At 58.0% G+C, this 24,309-nt stretch overlaps 1 long non-coding RNA gene across 1 annotated transcript; it reads left to right on the plus strand.

Annotated features, from left to right (window-relative positions):
* Window positions 1-1,459: 1,459 nt before the first annotated feature.
* LOC119096197 (uncharacterized) lies at window positions 1,460-23,857 on the plus strand. The gene is made up of 3 exons (XR_005094029.1): window positions 1,460-1,595; window positions 2,039-2,116; window positions 23,553-23,857. It is a non-coding gene; the product is annotated as an uncharacterized LOC119096197 (long non-coding RNA).
* The last annotated feature ends 452 nt before the right edge of the window (window positions 23,858-24,309 follow it).

Here is a 24,309-nt window from a genome sequence, read left to right on the forward strand (position 1 = left end):
TTTATCTTAGACGTGGGGGGTTGAACCATGCCATATTTCTTTGACACGCTCCTGTAACTACAGTTCCTGGAGCGTGGTAGTGCTGCTTGCTGTCGTATTTTCTTCCTGTGAAAATCTGGGGTCATGACCCCTCTTCAAGTGAGGCGACCAGAGGGGCTACATGGGTTGGAACGCCCACAGACCAGATTTGACCCCCTCCATACGTTTCTGACCGCCTCTGGACTTTAAAATGGCCTCACCTGAGTGTAAATGGCCGGCAGGCAGAGACATCCTGGGCTTTACAATCCACTATGGAAGCGGTTCGCTCCCAGGAGTGCTGGAAGTCTGTCGTCGAATTGCCGTCCAGCTTGCTCGGTTCGGGTCCGTTTGGGATTGGTTGGTCCTTGTCGATTAGTGTAACCGTACTGTTGGTTGGACATGCAGCTGCTGGAGCCCAGAAAGCTAGAGCTAGGTCTATGGCTTTGCATAGAAAGAATGGATTAAAAAGACGCTTGCATCCCTAGCACTGATTTTCTCTCGAAAATTCCGCTCCTGTGCTTACCATTCTGCAGGTTAGCCATGACGCTGCTTATGATACAAGGTGAGATTTGTATAAACAGGTACGAGAGAGCCAACCATTTGGTAGGAAACTAAAACTGTCGGTGGACACCAGCAGTTCGCATTTGATCAGCTATCCCAGGCAGCGCTGAACCCCCGAAAATCATGAACCGCGGCGACTAGCCGCACGGCGATGCGATGATCGAGACGCTCCTTCCAAATCAACTGTCTTTTTGAAACATCATGTTGTAATAACCACGTGCAGCCCCCTTACTTACGAGGACCGCTGATCTGACTTGCCGCTCCTCCCCCGTCCATGGGCGAAGTTTTTACCGCGCCACTGCCGCAGCTCACAAAGCCACCTCAACCAACACGCGAGACCAGCCGGCCGCCATTTTCATCGTCCAGTCTCTTACGTCATAAAACCGTTGGGACTGAGCGGCCGGTCTCGGATTCAGCCGTCATGTTTGTTGTGACGGCGGCCACCCGCCACGCACCTTCACGTGGAAGCCCCGAATCTACGCACTACGCGCCTCCCTCCGTACGGGCCGCGCAGCCGATCAATGCGGCGTCTTCGAGGCCGTACGGCCTTCCTACTACGGTCTGGTTTGAGCCCGATGTGCGTAGTAAATACGACAGTGGAGGTTTAATGCGCTCGGCTAAAAAGATCAGGTTCCACAAATGCTTTGATGATGATACAAGGCCTTGTAACTGGCGTTTATATTTGTTTAAGAGACTCAATGTCATTTATTACAATTTTAATGATACAATCAACACAACAACACACCGTATTTGAGCTAGAACTTTAGCCGAGCGCACCAAGTGGGCGGAGCTTCTCTCCTCGTCAATAATCATTCAGCGTTGCGCGAGGCTGGGAAACGGGGCCAGCCGCGCGCGGTGGCGCTGGTGGCGGCCCGGGCCGCGCCGTTCAGTCGTTGGGTGTCCGTTGAGGAGGTAGTGCGCTTCTCTTGTGGCGCAGGTTTGAAGCAAGAACTTGCGGCTCGCGACGAAACTGGTCAGCGGCGGAGGAGGACGGAAGCGCGGCTGTCGGACTGAGAGTGAGTCAATGTGGATTTCGGCGGGGAGTGGTTACCGCCGACCCCACCCTCATTCGGAGCGGTCCCGGCAAACGCGCGCCGGGCGTTGTGTCGCTCGCATGAGTGGATGATGAGCATATGACAATTTAGGCGTTTGTGTCCAACGTGAATCCGTGTCCTGACCTCATGGGCGTAGAACCACCTCAGAGAGGGAGGCAAAAACGCGTTTTCGAGGTGAACTTTCATTCGTTCCCTCACCAAAAGGGAGCGTTTGGACGTGAATGGCTTGAGTGAATGACCACTGCCCCCCCCCCCCCCCTCCGCCCCGCTCCCGCTGTTCCAACGCGCATGACCAGAGCCAGGTTTCGCCATGTATCGCGTCACGCCGCGGTGGCCGCCCATCATGTTCCTTTCGCCCTGTGGCTCGGTCCCGGCGTGGACCAACGGCGTTCTCTCTGCCCCAGATCAAGCGGCCATCCGCGCTGGAAATATAGGTGGCCTGGCGTCGTCACTGAAGGAAATCGCGGCGTCCGGCAGGCGAGGTGGGTACGCCGCACGGCGCTGGCGGGCCAGAGGAGTGTGCTGGCGGTCCCTTGCGGTCCAGAGGAGTGTGCTGGCGGTCCCTTGCGGTCCAGAGGAGTGTGATGGCGGTCCCCGGTGGACCAGAGGGGTGTGCTGGCGGTCCCTTGCTGTCCAGAGGAGTGCGCTGGCGGTCCCTTGCGGTCCAGATGGGTGCGCTGGCGGTCCCCGGTGGACCAGAGGGGTGTGCTGCGGTCCTCGGCGGTCCCGAGGGGTGTGCTAGCGGTCCCCGGTGGACCAGAGGGGTGTGCTGGCGGTCCTCGGTGGTCCAGAGGGATGTGCTAGCGGTCCCTGGTAGACCAGAGGGGTGTGCTGGCGGTCCTCGGCGGTCCAGAGGGGTGTGCTGGTGGTTCTCGACGGACCATAGCGGTGTGCTAGCGGTCCCCGGTGAACCGGAGGGGTGTGCTGGCGGTCCCTTACGGTCCAGAGGGGTGTGCTGGCGGTCCCCGGTGGACCAGAGGGGTGTGCTGGCGGTCCTCGGCGGTCCAGAGGGGTGCGCTGGCGGTCCCCGCTGGGCTCCGGCGGGTCTGAGGGCTACCAAACCCCGGCGGCCAGCGTGGCGGACGGAGCCCTGTGCAGAGCCGCGGGCGGCGGCCGCGCCGCAGGCCTGCCCACCGGCTAGAACTCGGTACCGGCTGAGCGGCATCGGAGCCTGCATGGTGGGCCTGATCACGCTGTCCGCCGTCGACGGGGCGCTCCGGAAGCGCGTCGTTTCCGGGTCCGCGGCCAGGATTCCCCAGGGCTATCAGATCTGGAGTCCGCTCAGGGCCTGGTGAGGCTTGAAAGAAGGCTTCTTTCGCCATCAGCGCCGAATTGGACGGCCGCAATGGGACGAGATGGCGGGACATGTCGGCAGCGTCAGATGGTGCTGATCATCATTCAGCCTGTGAGCATCCGGTGACCTGACGACGTGTCCCAACTGGCCACCGACAGCTCACCGACTCCCACTCGAACAACGCGGTCGGGGAGGGGGGGGGGGGGGGGGCGTGGGATGGTGCATTCAAGTTCGTTCTGTTGTTTGATGTTCTGGAAAATCGGGCGCACTTCAACGAATTTTTTAATAATATTTTGTAAAGGGAGTGCACCACATCTGTATGGGGTTTTAGACTGAAATAGCCATCTTGAGGAGCTTTCGGTGCTATTCACAATCCTACCCCTCTTAAGACTTACCCCTCTAGTCTCTGAACTACACGCCCGCGAACATGGAGAAAGGTATATCGGGGAGAGTATAATGCAAAGTGACCACGGCATTCGTAAATGCAATATTAACGTAATTCAAATCACACCATTGCATAAGCCATGCGGCGATCAGGGCCAAGAAAAGTATGTTGTTAGGGCGTTCAGATCTGGTGTTCGTGAACGCGATTTCCAGATATAACGTCGGTCAATTGGCTCTCAGTCAATATCGTTCGTGGTACGATGACGTAATCAAACCATGGCGCATTGAGAAACTTGTGAACCAAACAGAGAATTGTACTGTCTAGAGCAGCCTTTCCACTTAAAAAGTGTACCAACAGTTAGAAGTGAGCTTGTTTCATCATATCTGATGCTTGCTACAATGTCTTCAAATGCGAAACATTCCATTTAACACAAATACGTTCACTACGTTCCGTAAGTGACGTCGGCTACGTCACGTACTTGTGCTCGAATTCCAAATAGCAGTTTTCAACGCCAGCAAATCCCGGACACTTGAAAGATCGCAGCCTCCACGCGTGGTCATGGGCCGTGACGTTATGGACTTTAGCTGTGATAATTATGGAAGCTCTGCAGGGTGCCTGCTTCTCAAAGCGGAAAATCGTGGAATGTCGACGCAATTTGTACTTTTGGAGGTGTTTTTCAATCGATAACGAACCGAAAATGACCAAATTTAGCTAAAACACCACACCCTTAGAAATGAAAACTACATGTACATAAGTCTGTAAGCTCGTGTGTTTCTGACAGAAACTCACCACAGGTGGTACTCACGCTCTATTCCTGGTACCCACGGCTCGGTGAGCCCGACCCCGCTGATTCCCTACGGAGGGCTTCTTTGGTGGCCGAACTTCTCATGAGCATGCCCCTTCCCTGAAGAGGCTGCGGTTCCCAGGCGTGCTCAGTCCACTGCCGCGTTGAACGGGGCGGGCGTGCTGACGGGGCGGGCGTGCTGGCGGGCGCGGGCGTGCCGCCGCGGGTGTCCGTCCTGCCACACTGGCCTCCCGTCCATTGGCGCCCTGTTTACCGTCACTCGGAGCTCATTGCCATTGGCGGGGCGTGCGGCCTGTTGGACGCCCCGCTCCGCGCCGCCGCCTCGCTCCGGCCGTAACTCGCGCTCCCAGTGGGCGTCTCCATAGATCAGACGCCGCCGTGTCCTGCCGGCCGCACACGGTCGCGTTTTCACGCGGTTGGCTCGCACCGCCCGCCGTCTGCTCCGCGTGCAGTCAGACGCTGTTGCTGCCCTGCGGGAAAAGCGGAGTGGACAGTTTCTTTTTAAGGTTGTGTCGTCATCAGGAACCGAAGTTACGGCCCACGTTAGCAATTGGGCTCCTACAATGCGGTGAAAGTATAAAGTGCAGGCTAAGGTACAGCCTTTATGTATTGGGAAGCTGGATGAGGACCCTTGAGATGAAATCGTGCGGTTGGAATTTAGTGCAGTCTGGTCTTTTCTTACTGCATATCCGGCCGAATCACCAAGCGTCTGTCACTGATCTGCTGCCCTCGTGATCGCCTGGCCTCGCTCGATCGCTATCAGCTGGCTAGAAACTCCAGACTGGGCCGCCCCCGCTGCTGGAAGCATACCTGTTGAAAATGTTACCGTTGACTGGGTGCCTTGCCCGACCCAATGCTGCTGCAGAGAATAATATTTCGTTCTCATTAAACCTCGCAGATGCATGCGAAATCCATTGCACGCGCGCGCTTGGACCGAAGGATCCAGGCTGCAGGAGGAGGGGGAGGGGGAGGACAGATATCTCAGCCTGGGAGTCGGCCACCAGCCTGCTCGAGCTGCTTGCTGGGACTCTCGCTCCCGGGACATCCCAACTGAGTGGGGCCGTACCTGGGACATCCCAACTGAGCTAGGTCACATCTTGGACATCGCGGCTGAGCGGGGTCGCATCTGAGACATCCCAGCTGGGCGGGGTCGCATCTGAAACATCCCAGCTGAGCAGGGTCGCATCTGAGACATCCTAGCTGAGCAGGGTCGCATCTGAGACATACTAGCTGAGCAGGGTCGCATCTGAGACATCCCAGCTGAGCGGGGCCGCATCTGGGACATCCCAGCTGAGTGGGGCCGTGTGAAGAACATACGAACTCGCAACTCACGATGTTAAAAAGCCGAGAGCGCTGGGTCTTTTTAAGCCAATTATAACGTGAATTTCTGCTGAGATTTCCTCTTGCGCCCGTCATCGCCGCTCCCGGCTGGCCGTCTCATGGCTAGCCTAGCGGCTGACGTCTGGCGGGCTGGGTCGCGGCCGAGCGCGTGCCGGGCCTCGGCGAACTGCGCAGCTGCGCGGCCGGGACCGCGCGGCACGTCGTGAGCCGCCACTGCCAGAAGCCGGAGCCGGCGCGGCAGCCAGAGCCGGAGCCGGAGCCGGAGCCGGAGCCCGCAGCCGGTGCGGCAGCGAGAGCCGGCGCGGCAGCCGGAGCCGGAGCCGGAGCCGGTGCGGCAGCGAGAGCCGGAGCCGGCGCCGGAGCCGAAGCACAGAGGCAGGGCCCGAGCCGAGCCTGGCAGAGGCGAGGCGGGACGAGTCGAGTCGGGAATAACGTTGCTGATGCGACTTTCCGCACATGTATTTATGGACTACTAATGAAATGTGCGAGTTGGGTGCAAAGTAATGATGCGTCAATGCTTGGAATGATCATCACCAACGGCACTTTACAAGATGCTTCGCTTTGACAGATCATCGATGGATTTTTCTGACATCTGTGATGAATACGCCCTCCACATTCCTGGGACTCAACGTCGAAGCGCTGCTGGAGCCAGAAGCGTACATTAAGCATTAACAGCTCTTTTCTGAGGTTCAAGGCAGCTTCTCCATGACACTAGTCATATCAGACGCTTCACATTGGCAGGCAGAAAGGCGGCTGACGACCCTGTGCCTGGTCATGCTGCCATACTGTGGATGTTTGTGCCACCTTCAGTGTGACTGGTTCGATGTCGATTGTTCACACTACCCCCGTCACCCCAACCTTCCCTATTGCAGCTGGCGGTCTAAATGCACTTCGACAGCCATTCGATAGCAATAACAATCACTACACCGCAGGCCGGCGGACCTCATTGGAAAGCAGCCTACCGTCGATCGAAACCTGTTGTCGATTTATCTCGCTTCACGGAGCTGGGTCGGCGCGGTAAAAAGAAGCCGTGTTGCCTGAACGAGACCGTCCGCTATCTCAGTGAAACGAACGCGCTGTTCTCGCGAGGTGTCGTGTCACAGTTGGACAAGCTATTTAAAGCACGGATGCTATCTAATCCTGGACTTACATCGACACGGCCACCGCCTCCGGCCGACACCGAGACAAGTCTGTCTTGCAAAGAGCGCCTGCAACGCACCCGCGGTGCCGGACGCCGCGCTGCATTTGACGCGTCGCCGCCGCTCTCCGCGCCGGGCTGGGCGGCTCGGTCGGAGCTGCAGCGCGGCGCTCCTCGCCGCTGCCGGGGGCGCCGGTTCGGTCGGACCGCGGCACGGCGCTGGTCGCCGCTGCCGGGGGCAGCGCCTCGCTCGGCGGGCGGACCGGTGCGCCAGCCGCACGGCCGTCGCCCCGCGTGTACACTGCGCGTGCCGCAGACCACATTGGGCTGAGGTATGCCGGCCTGGTGCCGCGCGACCACCGCCAGGACTGATTCGATATCTCCGGTCCGCACGGGGCGCCAGCGGCCGCGGCGCAGTGGCCAGCCTAGGAGGCTCCCGGCAGGCTAGCCCAGGCTTCATTTCTCTCTCGTAGAAGGCTTCCGTCCAGAAGGTGTATTTTTGGAAGACCTGAGCTCAGAACGCTATGTTCAGAATGCGTACATTCCGAAGGGTTTATGTTCTGGTATATGTTCAGAAAACCTTCGTTCTGTACCCCTTTTTCAGAAGGCCTAGATAGACTAGGCTATGTGCAGAACGCACGCTTCCAGAAACCATTGTTCAGACGGTTTACTTGCAAGGGGACTTGTGATTAGAAAGCTCACTGTCCAAACCCGTACCAGGAAGATCTACTTTTACACTGGTTGTTAGTTCAGGACGTAAAGGGAGACGGGAACATCGAGATTTCTAAGGCATTTACCTTACCTAGGCCCGCAAGCAGTGTTTAATCTGCAGAAAAGTTGGGGGGAATGCTTCGTCCCTCTCCTGCTGGCGGAGTCTAGGAGACCTTCGGAACACAGGTTTCTGTCAGCAGGTCCTCTGAGCGTGGCCTTCATAAAGTAGACCTGAACATAGGTACCCGGAGCGAAGGCTTGCGAAACGTTGACCTTCTGAAAATAGGCCTTCTGCAAAACGACCTCGTAAGCCCAGGCGTTGTGAGAAACGAGCTTAGCGGCAATCTAAAAATAGACCTTGCGATGCGTGTCGCGGTGGTGCCCCGTTCGGCACGCGGCGATCGCCAGGGGGACGGGACGGGACCCCGCCGGGCAGTCGCGTCAGCAGATACGGCCGGCGACGGCCGGCTGCTCAGCGGTGCGGCGGACCTCGCGGCTACCTGGCGGCGCGTGGCAGGCCCCCGCCGGGGGGTGGCGTGTGCACATGCAGCGGATGGGCAGCTAACACGTCTAGGGCGGCTCGCGACGAGCCCGCCGCTGTTGACGCCGCTGCTGATGAAGCTGCCCGCCTGCTCCGCCTACTTCGGATGCGTGCACGCCTGGGCGACTGGCAAAACGTCGAGCTCGATGCTGCTGCACGGCCCGCGCGTCGCTTGTTCCGCTCCACGCCGTCTGCAGAGAAAGAGGCGCGTGCAGAAGCGACGGCGGTACACCTGCGCCGTCGCGTGGCAGTGCGCCACGCTGCCTCGCTTTCGTGCCGTCGCTTGGCGCCGCGGCCAGCGCCGTGAGAGCGCGAGGTCGGGGCCGGCCCGGCGGGGACCGGTGTGGGCCGGGGCGGCAGCCGGCGGCCGCGTGACCGGTGCCGGTCGGGCCAGCCGGCTCGCAGGCCGGACGTGTCGCTGACGCCAGCGGGTGTGGACGCGCCCATCCTCCCACCCGCCGCCAAAGTCTGGTCCGGATTTTTGCTCCGCTGCTGGCGACTAAGATCACGTGGGGTGGATCACGATCACGTAGATCACGTGGATCACGTGGATCACGTGGATCACATGCTGGCGACTAAGATCACGTGGGCGGCTGCGCCAGGGCAGGGGCGCCTGTTTGAGACAGGTTGTGGACACTGCTTTCATGTATAAGAGTGGTGCGAGGTGCTCCAGGCGTAAGGTGGACGTGCGGCTATTCGCCACTCTACGCGCGCGCGTACAACAGGTATGCCTTCTAAACGCTACCCTAATGAATTAGACCTCGTGAGAAATTGTCTCTGAGCTCATTTTGTGCGAGGTTAAAACATATCGGCATGATTCATTGGGCGCGTTTTTGTGCTAGAAATGGTAAATTTGAACGCTGTAATATTAAGACAACGTTTTGGCCTGAACATTGGTCCAATGGAAAGCTGGTGCCACCTGCCGGCATCTTCATTATGGCAGCTTTTTAGTGCGTAGCGTTATTACAAAATATAAATGGCAATGCAGGCAATCGCCCGTTGTTCTCATTTTCTCAGTGATCAGGAAATAGTTTTTAGAAAAACTACCATCTGCTCGTTGTCGGAAAACACTCAAGAAACATTTTAGTTCGGCCAACTTAATTACACACTATTGTATCAGACCTTCTGTGCGAAAATGCACCCAAAATAATGTTAGGAAAATGTGAATGTAATATTTTGATAGCATTGTGTTAAGAAAAAAATAATGGAATAGAAGACAACAAGAATATTACATATGCATGGCATTCAATACATGACCTTTAATTACAGATACAGCGTGCACAAGTCTGACAAAACTTTTGTTATATATATATATATATATATATATATATATATATATATATATATATATATATATATATATATATATATATATATACTGAAATTGGATGTTGAAGCTCAGCTTGAGATACAACGTAGGGTATATATGCGTGAAATTATGGAAGGGCTTTGACTGAAATATGTCCACGCTTTACAGATGTCCCTTGGCTCTGCGAAGTTCAGAGGTTGACCATCAGGCTGTTAAAACGCACCCACGCACGTACTTACGCACGCACGCACGCCCTCACGCACACGCGCGCTCGCACGCACCCACCAAGGCACCTGCCTGGGGTATTCATGTGCGGCGTCTCCCAGGGGGACATTCAACCACAGCTGAGCTGTTGAACCAGCCCAGTTACGCCGCACACCCTGGACATCTGACGCCGCCACCATCTGCACTCTCAGCCCCCGGACCGGTGTCCGGTCGCGGGCGCGACCTCGTCAGTCACCGGGGCAACACGGCACGGGGCGCCGGAAGGCGCGGTGTCGGTGTCGCCCGGTCCTGTGCGAGCCTGCCGACCGGCCGATGGGCGCGGTGTCGGCGCTGCAGCGCTTGCCACCGCCAGCTGTCACCGCCAGTGAACCGTGCGCTGTGCTGGAGCTGCTCAGCTCGGTCAGGTGGCGCGCGGCGGGCACGGTGCAGGCGGCGAGAAGCGGCAGGCCCGTGCGCTTTAGTGGCAGAGCGGCAGCTGCTGCTCCCTTGACAGACTTGTAAGCAGGCTAGAGCAGCTGGCGACGAGTTTCTGTGCTGCCCATGCGGAGCTGACCGCAGATGTCACGGCCTTCTTGCTGTGTAGCTGTTTGTGGTTTTTGCTACGTGCTGCTACGAAGAGTCAGTTCACGGGGCCCTGTGCAGTGACCAGTGAGCGAAAATGCCAGCTTCGACCAAGCTGCAAAGACCACCTGCAGGTGCTTACGAGCCTGTGGTGGTGCCGGCCCTCCGGAGCAAATGCCCAAATACGGCGCCTTCGTTAGCACACGACGCCGGCCAGTGCAACGAGCTGCGTATGTTGTCACCTGCACTACCGACTGTGTGGTGTTTCGTGTCATCCTCCGCGGTCGCGCACACACTGCAGAGCTTGGTGCAATCTCAGCAATGTGAAGGAGGTCAGAAGTGAGGAGTCAGGGGTCGGCTGGAAAGTACACTGACGACGTCAATGGCGCAGCATTGGAACGTAGCTTCAATGAAGATCAATGGGCCCATCGTGAGTTGTAAGCGATAGATAGTTGCTCATAATAAGCCGACCAGAGCTGATATCTCTGATCGTGCAGCTGTAGGGCTCGTGTCAGCGGTGCGACACGTGTGCGGGGCGTGAGCAGAGGCCCCGCCGGCTGACCTCGGCCCAGGTCCGGGTCACGCCGACAGCGCATCCTCTGGGCTGTCACCACTGTCAGGTCAGCCAGCCGTACTGACACGGCCGGCAGCGCACCCCCCGCCGCGGCCTCCGCCGAGCTCCCAGCCGCGCTGGCCGCCCGCCAGACAGCAGAAATCACCGCAGCCGCGCGCGCGCGCGCCCCGGGCTATTCTGCTCGCATGGCGCGGAGTGGCGCTGGCGGCTGCTCGACCACCTGCGGCGGCCATCTCCACGCACCTGCGCGCTGACCAGTGGCCGGCGTGGTGGACCGTCGGAACTTCCGCGCCGCCTCACATGGGTCGCGGCTGCGACCACGTGGGAGTGGGCGATTCTGCGAATGGCGAAACACCGGTTTGAACTGGTTCGGTGCTGCGCTCCCCGGAAGAAGAAAACTGTCGCAGCTGTCCCACTGCTACGGCGAAAGGGCGTCTGACCGCCGCTCCATCTGTCGCCGTCGACCTCGCGCGCCGAGGGGGGTGGTACGCGTTCCTCCACCGGCCCTGGCGGCCGTTCTTGTCGGGCCTCGTTGGACGGCGGTAGAGCAGCCGCAGGCGCCGGGCGCCTTCTCACCACTCACCGCCGTGCGTGCTGGGAGCATGGCGCCCAGGTGACCTGGCCAGACAGGTCCGCACGTGTTTCCGCGGCCATTGCGCCGCTGGCACGCCTCGCGCGCGCCGTAGATGCCGCTGCCGCTGCGCTTTAAATGCCGCGGAACTGAATGCCGCCGGCGACTCCGCTCACTTCGTCGCTTGAGCCCGCGAGTTTGTTCGCGTCAGTACTCTGGCGGACCCAAGGGCGGAGGCTTTGGGCCTTTGCACGATGCATTACGTTCTCGAGGGCTTGAGAAGACCTAATCCGAAAAGTAGCCCAAATTTGACGGCATGTGCCCGAATTGGCTGCTTTAGCTTTCCGCGCCTATCATTTCTTCCCCTGTGGTCCATGCACGTGTTGTGACTGTGGACAAGTAGATTAGATAATTGCTGCAAAAGTGTTTTCTCGCGTGCAGTATTCGTGGGTTGATTTTCCTCTTTTCCCTCGTCAACCGGTGCGGCGTGAATTGGCTTAGACGGCTATGATCTATCGGGATCGCAATCACTCGCTGATTGCCGGTTGTCACCAATATCGCGTTTTCCGGAGCCGCGTTTGAAGGTTGGCGGAGGAACAATGCGTTGTGAAACTCTCCGTTGTGAACTCAAACTAGCACAAACTTGTTTCTTTCGCAAACGATCTTACTGCGATTTGGGGGTGTAGTTTCCTGTTCAGTTTGTGTGGGGAGGAGGGGAGGGGGGCTCCAGCTCCCAACTTTGGACGAGAGTGGGCTAAATTCATTGTGAAACTCGCTTTGGATTACTTTCGGTTTAGGTTGAGCTATTTTTCCTTGTTCAGCCACCCATCATTTGAATCTCAAAACCATGTCGGTCCGGTGATGCACTCCGGTTTCATCGACAGTTTCATCCGGTACGTGCGCACGAACAGAGTGTAGTGTTTTTTTTGTTGTTTTTGTTTGTTTTGTATACGAGCCTCGCTTACAGCGGCCGGGCCCTGCCGTTCTGGCAGTGACGGTTTGTGACGGTGTGACGGTGTGACGGTCTGTCTTTGCCAAATGACAACGAAATCGACGATAAACTTATCACACAACTGAAGTTACTCGGGCTAATTACATGGACATTCTAGTGCGACATATTTTGTCCGGCTTAACTTAATCAACATGCGTTTGCACGATGACTCATGCAGACGACATTTGCTACCTTGCATGGATATCCTTAACCTGAATACCGCGCAACCTTGCACAGCGCCGTAGTGATGGTGGCACCATTCTGGTCCCGCCTGATTCCGTAAGTCCCGATCCGGCTGGATGCCGCGAGGTCGCGAGTCACGGCGGGTCTTGATGCGCGTGGTGGCGACGGCGTGCGGAACACCAGGTGCGTTTTGGAGCTGGCCTGGCGGCTGGCGGCTGGCGGCTGGCGGGCCAGGGGTGTTGCTAGCTAGTCTTTACCTCATCCAGCGGGTGCTTCACCTCGCTAGTTCACCGTCCATGAAGCGACCGAACGTGCCGTTCGAGCGGACAGGAGGCAGGAGACACATCCGGTTGCTGGAGACGACGACGGCGGCGTGACGCACGCGTCGGCCAAACCGTTGCGAGTAATGGTGACGCGGTGCGTTTGACGTGGACGCAGTGGCGGCTGTTTTGTCACCCGTCACCACCAAACTCCCCGCCGTTGCAGCGGCGGGGGCGGGAAAATGGCGGCGCTGCTGGGCATAACCAGCCGCCCGGTCGCTCCGCTGCCTTTTACTTACATTCCTCTCGCGACGGTCTGGAGTGCATCTGCCACTGCCCAAGATATTCACAATACATTTTCTCGATGCTGACGCAGAAAACACAGTTGGGGCGCTGCACGCCTGTCAGATCTGTAAAACAACAACGCGCATAGTTCCTCTGGTTAGCGTGCGTTGGGATACATGCATGGCTTGTGTTGCAGGAGATTTTTTTAAAAACGTGAAGCAAGCGCATCGCGACGGAATGTCAATTCTGTCCGCACTTCTCCACATGCAGGCCTCGCGTTGAAGCTCAGAAACAATCTCCTCGATCTGTTGATCTGCTGATCTGTTGATCCTCCAGCCCACCAAAATATAGAGAGATATAGAGCCCACGGTAGACACCGCTTATGACTTAGTGCCATTTGCCGTCTCCCGATCTTTATGCTTTCAGCGCGTGCATGAAAATATTGAAGTGAATGCTTTATTTGGAATCTGAACGGAGATAGGCAGCTTGCAGGTGCTGTGAAATCTACACGAGTGTGTCTAGGCACATTTCACAAATATACAAAAATAAAGTCACGAACAGGATAGCTAATATCCTGTGGGGGTCGGGGTTTCAAACCACCGGGCATCGGCAGTTCCAAAGTGTGGGGAGACCGGATGTCAAAGTGTATGCGTTAGGGGGGGAGGGGAGGTGGGGGGGGGGGGGGGTAGATACCCCGGTCCCTACAAGCCGCCTTTCACTCACACTGCCAGAAACTATCCGAAATCGGTTGTGTTTTCCTATATATCAGCAGCAGCTGGTGGGATAAATGTTCTATCGCACTCGTCTGGCTTGGTAGGGTGTAAACACCATTCAGTCGTTCGTTTTAATCTTCAGGTATAAAACTATGAAGAGCAATGACACCACACATGGCGACGATACGCCACTTAATGTGGAGTTCGACAGTTGATTTGAAGATGAGGTCAGCAATACGCTAATGGCTCAGGTCGTGAGCAAAGCTGACGTGTCTGATCTGTGTCATACACCATCACTCTACCATCTAACCAGGGCTGTGCGTGTACCTGCTAAACTATGTCGAAGTGTGCCGCCACCCTGCGTAGTAGGTGAGGACAATCGCAGCACGACACAGCGGGGTTGAATATCTTCCGAGGTGACGTTTGGCTGTGTACCCTACAAATTCTTGTCCCAGCAGGCGAAATCATCGCTGATGTTTTCCGGTTCTCTTATTTCGATATTCCGGTTGTTCCGGTCTTGATGTTTCTTCCCATTGTAGTGGGGATTTTTGCAAAATTGTTCTCGCATGCCCTCCACCTCAGTCAGCGACTTGCGTCCATGGTTAGCTACATTGAAGCTAAAGCAAGCCGTCCCAATGTACAGCAACAGCATTGTCAATGAGAGCGTGGCATGCTTGCATTAATTTCGGGTAGCAGATTATTTCGGTTAGCATACTTTCTTCTACCCTGCCGACGTGCCAGACTGTAGCGCTGGCGCTGTTTTCGTACCCGGGGTCACGGCGCAAATGAAGCGGCACCCGTGGTGCTGCTGCCACGCTGTCGTGACCGCGGCGGTGTTCAATGCTCACGCCGTCTGTGTCGTCGATCGCACAGCGGGCCCTGTACCGCTGTCGTTCTCAATCGGCAACTGGGTCAGCACGCCGGCAAAACACGGCGCAAAAACGTCGCTGTTTGACGTGTAGGGTGCGGAGATAGTGGCCGTGCGGCAAGGCGCGGCTACGGCTACGATTGGCGGCCGTGGTGTGGCCGCTGGGGCTCCGTTTGCGGCTGATAGCCGTGCGTCTGACTGCAGGGGGCCTCCCCGTCACAGGGCCGGCCCGGCGTGCGACCGCCGACGTTGCAGCTCTCATTCAGCCGCACCGCCGCCGAAGCGCTGTTCGGAACTGTGTGGCACGTGTTTCGTGCGCCGCGTGTAGTTGCTTAACGGCGCCGGCCGTTAACATGTGGGAATGGACGCTGGGACCTCGATGGTTTCTAATTTTGAACCCGGTGTCGTGATTAGAGAGTTTCTCAGGTATTGCGGAACTTGGAGGGAATGTCTTGGCGGCCGCTTCCACCCGCATGCTGTTCTCTCTCCCCACATGTCTGTTGTTCCGTTATAGACGCCCTGAACCAGCCCGCGCTGCTGGCCTGAAGTATCCTTTCACAGACATCGCGCTGTTCGTGCTACAGCTCAACGGAAATAGCTCGCCTTGAGTGGGATTCGAACTGATATGGTCAGGCTCCGGGACACGAAGAGACATTCACAGACATCACTTATTCAAGTCCGAAACGACCCGTTTTCTTAGCGTGAATACCATTTGTGTGCTGCATTGTTCCATGCCGGCTCGGGTAGAAAAAGTATCACGTGATGGGGGAACCAACACTAACGGCCCACGGCCTGACCATTAACACCACCGCCGGTCTGTGGTTGGCTGCATGTGACGCACTGCACAGCAAAACGCGACGGTATGACCAAACCTACCCACAATATGCATCCCAAAACGAGCTTCTCTCTTGATTTGGCCCACTTCCTTCTCGAAGCTGGGTGGCGGCATGGAGTCCCCGAACTGAGCAGAAAGCTGTGCGCCCCTGAAAAAACACATGCTTATATCTGATGTATCTAATTATAGGAAGCGCGTGTAATCCAATGAGAGATTTGCATAAGCAGGTTATATATATATATGTATATAATGGCATATAGATAATTTAGTTTATATATATATATATATATATGTATATATAAATTTACATACGCAATCGAATATATATGTACATCCAAATTATTATAAACAACTATGATTGTGCATGACAGGAGGGGGAGGGGGTATATGGGAATGGTCACCGGCCAGGTCGGGAACGCCGCACTTCACCGATCGTCTGCTGATTGCTCCAACCAGTGGCGGAGTTGCCCCGGAGAAGTTGGAAGGGGGAAGGTGAACGGTCAGAACGAGGTTTTTACTTTTCTCAGATCGAGAGAGCGAGCGAGGAAGTGGACACAGCCTTCCGCCGTCCCCGCTTTGCTTCCGTCGCCTCTGAACCCAACGCAAACCTTAAAACATATGCGGAACGTCGGAGCAGGCATAGCACAGCTGTCTCCCAAATGTACGCGGACCCGGATGCTGCCCTCGTGAGCTGGCGCCGCCGCTGTGCGGGCTGCGGCCCTGAACTGGCGTCCTCGCCGCACACGAGACACGTGCCTGACGCCGCGGGGCCTCTCGGCGCCGGCACGCTGATTGTGGCTGCATGAGGGCGCAGTGGCCGGCGCCGGGCTAATGCGCGGCAGCGGCAGCCACGGTCGGCGACCGGGCGCCGCGCGCCAGCAACGAGCCGGCTCCGAACGGCGACCGGTCGTTCACTGTTCGGGCGGTTGGACGCACCGTGTATTTCGTGGTCTGCTCAGTTTTGAGGTTTTTGAATGCATTCAAATTGTTATTAACTATGTATAAAGGTGAAATGCCCTCGTGGGGCTGAAGGGCTGGGAGCCGAGAACGAAGGTAGATAGGTTTGTTCAGATCGCTGCTTCCAAATGCCTGGCCGCCGTAGGTGTCCTGAATATCCACATGGATGAGTGTCCATGTGGTCGCTGGGCTCCCGCGTTTGTCAGCTGTTGCGTTGCCAGTCCGCTGACGGGGGCAGTCCGGGAAATACCAGGTGTCAGCGGACAGTGGGCGCTGGTTTCTGGGGAATTCGTGCAGCTCCGAAGGCATGGACGCGTGCACCTGCATAGGTCAGGTCTGACAAATACCGCTGGTGTAACGGAAAGCTGAAAGGTTCCCCGAAGTTTCTCGCGTGCCTAGGGTCCCGTACACGTGCCACTTTCCCTCACTGCGGAGCGTCCGTCATGAGCGTGCACACCTCTGTTTGCACTGTGAGTCCTGGCCTTGGAGGAAGATAGTGAGCATGCCGGTAGGACTCAAGTGCCTTGCAGGATAAGGTCGGCCTGGGCTTTTCGCGGACAGTTAGCTGCGTGCGATATGGCGTGTTATGTGCGGGCCGTGTTACATGCGCTCGGTAACTTACCGTTTTAAACGGATCAGTGAAGCCAAGATGCGTATGCTTCCTCACCGAGGCTGCTCGCATGACCCTCCGCCTGACGAGGCTCCTCGCATGACCCTCCGCCTGACGAGGCTCCTCGCGTGACCCTCCGTCCGGCGAGGCTCCTCGCGTGACCCCCCCCCCCCCCCGTCCCGGGAGGGCCGGCCCAGGCTGCGATGTCGGTTGGGCGGCGCATAACCGGCCGCGATCCTGCCCACCGGCGCCGGCGGGCGCGCCAGTCCGCGGTGCTGACGTGTTGGCGATGCCCATACCACCGGCCGTCACGTTCCCTCTCCAGTAGGACCCGTGGCGTATCCCCCGCATTGAGACGGGCGGCGGCGGAGGCCGCTTCCACTGCACCGCCCGGCCCATGTGAGTCAGCGGACTGGGTCGAGTCAGGTCGTGGGCTTTGCGACCGGCATCTCAGTCATAGCTCTGATGGAAAACAGGGTTTGCTGTAGGTTGCTCGGGAATCGGTCTCACAGCAGGGGGATCGTCGTGTCTTGCTGGGCGCTTGAACAGGGAGCACCAGGTCACCGGATCCATCGCCAGGTCACCGGATCCATCGCCAGGTCGCCGGATTCATCGCCAGGTCACCGGAGCCGCCGCGCTCCTACCACAATGAAGTCGCGTGCCTCATTTCCAACCCATAAACCCTTTGCATTTGGATCACAATCTCCCGTAATTGTTTTATTTTTAGCGTTGTGCCTTTGGCATGCAGCGTTCCTAACCGTATTTGGATACTTAGGCCTTTCAAATCGCATTGGCGACACTCACATTATCACTCCTTACTCTCAAAATACTCCGTTTTCTTCCGTTCTCTGATGTATTCATCCTGTAAAATAAAATAAACGAGTGGTTGATGCAAGCTTAACGCACCTCATTAAAGAAAGGTGCCAGGTAATGTCAATGGCTGGGTGGGGCACATTCCCCTGGACAAGAACATCATGGGGTTACGCCGTTAACTGATGAGGCTTCATCCCAAGTCGATCAGTGATAGTGGCCTGTGGTGACATAAATGCCGCATGTGGTTCGCTTTGGCGCTGACGGGCCCGCGACGACTGAGTTACACGTCGACGATATGACAGATAAACGGCAGATAAATGGACGCGGCCCACCCGGCCGCTGAAGGTCTCAACCCCGGAGTTCTGCCCTCTCGGACGCCGACTCCGTCTGCAGCACAGCATTTCCGATCTCCCTATAAATGGCTGTGGTCTCGGAAAATGACGCCCATAGCCCACGTCCAGAGGTGTGTCAACCGGTTTGGCTCGCGGGCCCCGGCGTGGGTTCGCGGAATGCGCGCGGCCGCCTGGCTACGCATTAGCGATGTTGGGGTAGCTCCGCGCCATCGACGCATGTGATGTCCGGCTTCGGTCTGGCAGGTAGCGGGTTATGTCACCGCGCACCGGCCGGCCGCGTGGTCTTGTCGGAGCTGGCTGCGCGGCGGCGGGCGCGCCTCGGCCGTACGTTACGCTCGGTAGGCACGAGTGATGCCGCGAGGCGCGTCGACTGCAGCGACCACTCCGCGCCCACGTGCGCCCGGCTCGTCGTCACGTGGCCACTGGCAGGGGGTGTGGGCTTTGGAGGTGATTGGTTCGGTTGCCGGGATCCCCCGCTGAGCCTCTGTCGCTGGGCCCGTCGGTGCATGATCCGTCGGTGCCGTGTTCTGACTGAGTCTGTGCCGCTAGCTGTCCGGACCACTGCCGCTAGCTGTCCGGACCACGTCACTCCAGCGTGGGGTCGAGCGCTGCGATAAGCTCTGCTGATCCGTCCCGGGTCCGGCTGTCGTTGCCGGTTATCTTCGTTTTCTCCCACACTGCGTGTACCTGACGCGAAAGGCGGCTAGTTGTACGGCACGTGAGGCGTCACTGATTGATTGTATGGTCTGGGCCACTGCAGCGCCGTCGGCGAACTCCCTCGCCATAACGTTATATCATGCGTCTTTGCGAGGACGCCTACGCTGCGTACGGGGCCGCGGTCCACCGCTGCTGCATGCATATCTGATGGTGCCGGCCGTATCTGATGTGCCGTCGCGCCGGCATCTGAGGGCCCGCGGAAGCCAGGGTGCGCCGCCGCCGTCGCGGCCCATGCGGATCCCCGGACCCGAGGCTGGGTCCCCGGCGGGCCTCGAGCGCGGGCTCGGGCCAGGGGCTGGTGACGGGCGACGACGCCGACTGCACCCTGCAGCGGCCGGTCCGCACCGCCGCGCCACGGTCAGCCACCGCACAGCCGCCATCAGCCACCGCACAGCAGCCATCAGCCATCGCACAGCGGCCATCAGCCATCACACAGCAGCCATCATCCACCGCACAGCAGCCATCAGCCATCGCACAGCAGCCATCAACCACCGCACAGCAGCCGTCAGTGGCCGCACAGCAGCCATCAGCCATCGCACAGCAGCCATCAGCCACCGCACAGCGCAGTCACAGGAGACGCAGTGCGGTGGTGGTCGCAAGGGCAGGGTCCGGTGGTCCTCAGGGCGGGATCTGGTAGCCTTTAGGACAGGGCCCGATAGTCACTAGGACAGGGACCAGTGATCACTTGGACAGGGTAGCGATGGAACGAAAGACGATGTTGCCGATGACAGTATTGCAGCTGGTAAGCTGTTTCCTGCCCTACTTGCTGGTGGCTTTCCAAAGCCCGCTGCCGAATGCCCAGATCGCTTTGGCCAGCGCTGGCCCTGAGCTGAACAGTTAAGCTCGTGAACGTTACCGTAAGAGTGGAATGCAGAACGTGCAGCTCGACAGCGGCGTTCGTAGGATGGCACAGGCTGGCCCGGCGGCGGCACTGGCAGGATGGCAGTGGCGGGCGTTCGCAGGATGGCAGCGGCCGGCTCGGCGCCAGTGATGCGTCACGGGGTACACCGGTGTCGAATGCGACCGTGACCACCCAGCCGGCCGCGACGGACCCAGCGAACGCCAGCGGACCCCGGCGAACCGAGCCCGCCCATGGCAGCCCGCTCTGGTGTCGCTGCCGGCTCGTGTGGTGACGAGATCGTAGATCGGAGCCAGGCCGGCCCGCTTTACGACCTCGCTCGGTGGGCGGCGCTCTGAGATCTGCCACCGGCTGTCCGCGCGGTGCTGGCGCCAGGGGGCGCTCGGCGAGCGGGCGAGGGGGGGGGACGCAAATTACACGCTGAATGGAGGCCACCGACGGACGCGTTCAGGGGTGTGATGAGATGCGTCCGGCATCAGTTCTGGCACCCGATTACTCTGTGAAAACGGGCTGGTTTAGTTCCATGGAACAGCATTATGGCTGAACTCTGTGCTTGCACGCTTTTTTTGCAGATTTTCCCGAAATTGATGTCCCATTTTGTCCACATAGGCCATTTGTTGTCCTGGTTGGTCAACAGACAACCAACTGTTTGCCAGCACCAACAGACCTGAGCCGCCGTATTTCAAGGCCTAAATCCGCCGTCGGCCGATTCCACTGTTCCTGAGGCCGAGCCTCTCGCAGCGGCTGGGCCCGGTGCCCGTGACCCTGTTCGCTTCCCATGCCCCCGCCGCCCGGAATGGGGCCGCCGCCGGACCGCCCCGTCCGCCCGTCGGCGGCGGTGTCGGCGTTTCATCCACATGGGGGGGGGGGGGGGCTGCGCGCGCTTCTCAGAAGCGGTCCCCTCGGACCAGGGCGCGGCACCGTTACGCAATGATGGGCGGAGCCTGCCGGGGCCTGCCGGGGGCTCGCCGGGGGCCGCCGGGCGCCCGCCACCGACTGATGAGGCGGGATGTCTACCGCTCCTGGGGAGGGGGAGGGGGGGGGGGGGGCGCAGCTGGTTTGGAGCCGGGGTACCGAGCTCTCTCGCGCTAGGACGCAAAACTCCTGATTTCTGCCGTCACTGGCTGCCTGCTACCACCATCTCGGATTCCTAGCCGCCTGCGATGGATGCCGAAATGACGCACGGTTTCTGAGAGCGGCGGCTGTCGCGGTTGGCCGGTAGCGGAAATCGATCGCGGCTTCTCCAACTTTCTGTGTCGTTTCTCAGCCTAATGCGTCTGTGATGTCTGGCGACTGCTGGCGCCCGCGTTAGTCAGCGGCGTGGCCTCCGAGGCCTAAATCCCTGAATTCCCAAACCTGAACCACATGAACGTGAGACTGCAACGCTCGCGATTGGCGGATGCCGGGTTCGATTCTCTCCAGCTGCGTATTTTTCCGGCCACGCACTTAAGCGCTGATGCGACGCTGAGACGTGCCACACTGAGACGTGCGACGCTGAGATGGTGAGACGCCGAGACGTGCGACGCTGAGAGTGACGTCAGTCTCATTTGTCAGCAAATCGGCTGTACCGGAACGCACGGTTAGATCCCGCTCCCGCCGTGAGCTGCAAACACTGGCTGAACCGAGCAAACTTCTTGGCAGCCCTTGATGAAGAGCGTTCCAGATCCTCGCAGCGGGATTCCCGGGGGGACTTCGGACCGCCGTGATGCCTCGATTCGCACTGCGTTTTAAACACTCCAGGGTTTACCCACTGCTGTAAAACAGCGACGCCGTACATCAGTACTGTAAACTGGTCTCACTACAGTGGTTTCGCCTCTGCTGGCGACGCGTCCGTAGCGCTGGCTGCGTCAGCTCCTGACCGGGTGGACCCGTAAAACCGCACCAACACGGCGCCGCCCACCGCCGACGCACGCTTCCCTGCCGGCGTGCTTCGGCTGCGTGTCAGCCGGTGCCGGCATCGACAGCGGCTCATTTGTCTTGGTCGCGCTGTTTTTGTGTCGGGAGACGCTGACGTAACGAGCCCACCGGCGCCGCTCCGTTCCGCCGGCCCGCGGCACCACTGACGAGCCCACGGGCGCTGCCCGCCTCCGCCGGCCCGCGGCAGCAGGGCCTCAAGGCACCACTGGTGCGGCTCTCAACTCTGTGTTCGGGTGCGGACATGGCGTGTGCCCGGGCGCGGGCATTAAGTGGAAGTTCTTCTCCACCGCACTCATGGCGATGTTTTATGCCAAGATTTGCAATTATACCGGACATCGCATGCGAGTGAGGTATTTACATTAGTGGTGATGAGGCAGTCCTCCGTCTGTGTTGGGTGGTGGAGGTTGCAACCAAAATCTCAGAAACGTCAGTGTATCGTGCCTTGCCGTTTGACGCCCATGCCGCGCAGCCTCCCCAGTATCTGTACGGGATACCATCCTTTATGGGATACCTTTAGGGAATACCTTTTTTACATACCTTATCCTCGGAGAACGCGTTGGTAACACATGCACTGAGAGGTCAGTGAACTATGTTGGCCGCGAAACGGACCCGTCGACCACAGATATAAATCCAGCATCCAATTATGGTTTGTTCTTGAGAGATTCGTTTTTCTGCGTGGTAGTGTCGGTGGAACGAATCGGGCCTGCCCGCAAAGACACGCCCCAATCCTTTTTGAAGATTGATATGTTCGTAAGAAGTAGACGCGCATGTCATTATTGACGGCAGAGCATTGATGGCGTCAAATTGGTCCCTTGTCGGGCCAGTGAGCGGTTAGAGGCGGGGGGGGGGGGGGGGGGGGGGGGGGGCGAGAGGTGGAACAAGAGAAGCTGTAGTGTTTGGCCTCTGTGGCTCAGCGCCACGTGTCATTTTTGGCAGCGCGTGCCCAGATTGCTGCTAAGGCATGAACTTCAGTGATTTTTTTTTCATTTTTTCGATGTTGAACGCAACTTGTTCTCTCTACTTTGGTTTAGCTAAATTTTATCTCATTTTTACTCCCATTAAATTCAAACGAGTCCGTTACTTCTGAAAGATAGCAACGTGACGTCATGATCCGCCCTATGATCCAGTCCGATGCAACTATTGTTTTGTTATCTGTTCGTTCGCGCCTTCCCAGTTCCGGATCACACACACGACGTCCCACAGTTGGCGTCTGTATTTGAACTGCACCACCGGAGACCAACGGAACGCGCCAAAGTACATGATGGCGCACACGGCACGATAGTGATGTGGGGGAACTGGCGCCTAAATTGGGGACGATATACATTTAGCATGGGACATCACGTGACAACTATTGTAAGAAGATCACAAAAAATAGGCTGTCAGTTTCGCAAAATTTGTTAGGAGGGTTGAATGGAGAAAAGTACTATGGCTGCCCCAAAATACGTCAAAAATCGGTCTGCCCCCGGATTTGGCTCCCTTTCCCTCAAAGTTTGGAGGAGCTTCACCAAATGAATTGGAAACTCCATCCATATGGGGCAGCATAACGAACAATGAAATCTGAGATACCAACCCGCATCACGTTTGCCGCACTAAATGCCTGCAACACTGAGCACCAATTTTACAGCGGCGCCAAATAGCCTCACACGGTTGGTAACCAAGCACCGTACACCCCACTGCATCGAATGCGTGCTCTGACCCTCGCTCTACTGTTTTGTGAGCCAGCACTGCGTGCCGGAAACCCATCCCAGAGTACGTTAGAGAGAAGATGAAAAATTATTTGCGCTATCCAAATAGGTATGAACGTTCTCCGTGCTTCTTCTGGGAAACCGTTCGTTGTCGGGACTGGCTGCAGAAATTGCATTGGGTGCAGTTATCGGATTGGCTGCAGTAATTGCATTGGGTGCAGTTAGCGGATCGGCTGCAGTGATGAGATTGTATGCAGTGATCGGTTTGGGTGCAGTGATCGGGTTGGGTGCAGTGATCGGATTGGGTGCAGTGAGCGCATTGGATGCAGTGATCAGATTGGGTGCAGTGATTGGATTGGCTGCGGTGATTTAATTGGCTGCCGCGTGCTGACGCGAGCGGCGTGTCCGTGTCCGCAGGGGAGGCCGGCCACGACACAATGACCGCCTGCCTAGGCAGAACGTGGGAGCACGGCTACAACCACCTCGCCGACAGCTGCAATAGCCTGGACGCCAATGGCAGCGACGATGAGGCGGTAAGGCACGCGCCGCGCGCCCGCTCGGCCCCCTGTGTGCGGTGTGCGGTGTGCGGTGTGCTGTGTGCGGTGTGTCATGGGAGCCATCGGCGATCGGTGCAGCGGGCGCAGATCCTCCACATCGCTGCCACGACTGTGGTGTTATCCCGCGACAACACGCGCCTTTCTCGCATCTCCGGTGCCGGTAGTGTAGTGGTTAGCGCGTCTGCGTTGGCTGCTGCGCGTCTGGGAAACCAGAGGTACGGGGTTCGATTCCCCGCGGTGCCCGCCCTTCATGCCAGGGTGAGAGGCAGGCGACGCCATATAGCCTCAGCAGCTGAGTGCGTCGTAAAAGCCCCAATCTCACACACAAACACACACACACACACACACACACACCTCATCTGTCTTTTCGCGCGCCCTTTTTAACCGTTGTCTCTTCGAACATTACCGCTTCCTTCTCTTTGCTTTTTTGCGGGTGTTTTCCAGACGTGCCGGTAGCAGGCGTTTTACCGCCTAAAAATGGGACTGGTGCGGCGGCGGTTAGTTGGTCAGCGCCGATTGACGTCATTAGTGACGTCCGCATTCCGGCTACCGGTGCTATCAATTTTTCAGTAACTGAACGGCAGGGCAAGATGACTGCACCTATTTTCACTACAGTT

Source organism: Pollicipes pollicipes, unplaced genomic scaffold (genome assembly GCF_011947565.3).
Source record: "Pollicipes pollicipes isolate AB1234 unplaced genomic scaffold, Ppol_2.1 Scaffold_4295;HRSCAF=5057_pilon_pilon_pilon, whole genome shotgun sequence".
Classification (NCBI taxonomy): domain Eukaryota; kingdom Metazoa; phylum Arthropoda; class Thecostraca; order Pollicipedomorpha; family Pollicipedidae; genus Pollicipes; species Pollicipes pollicipes.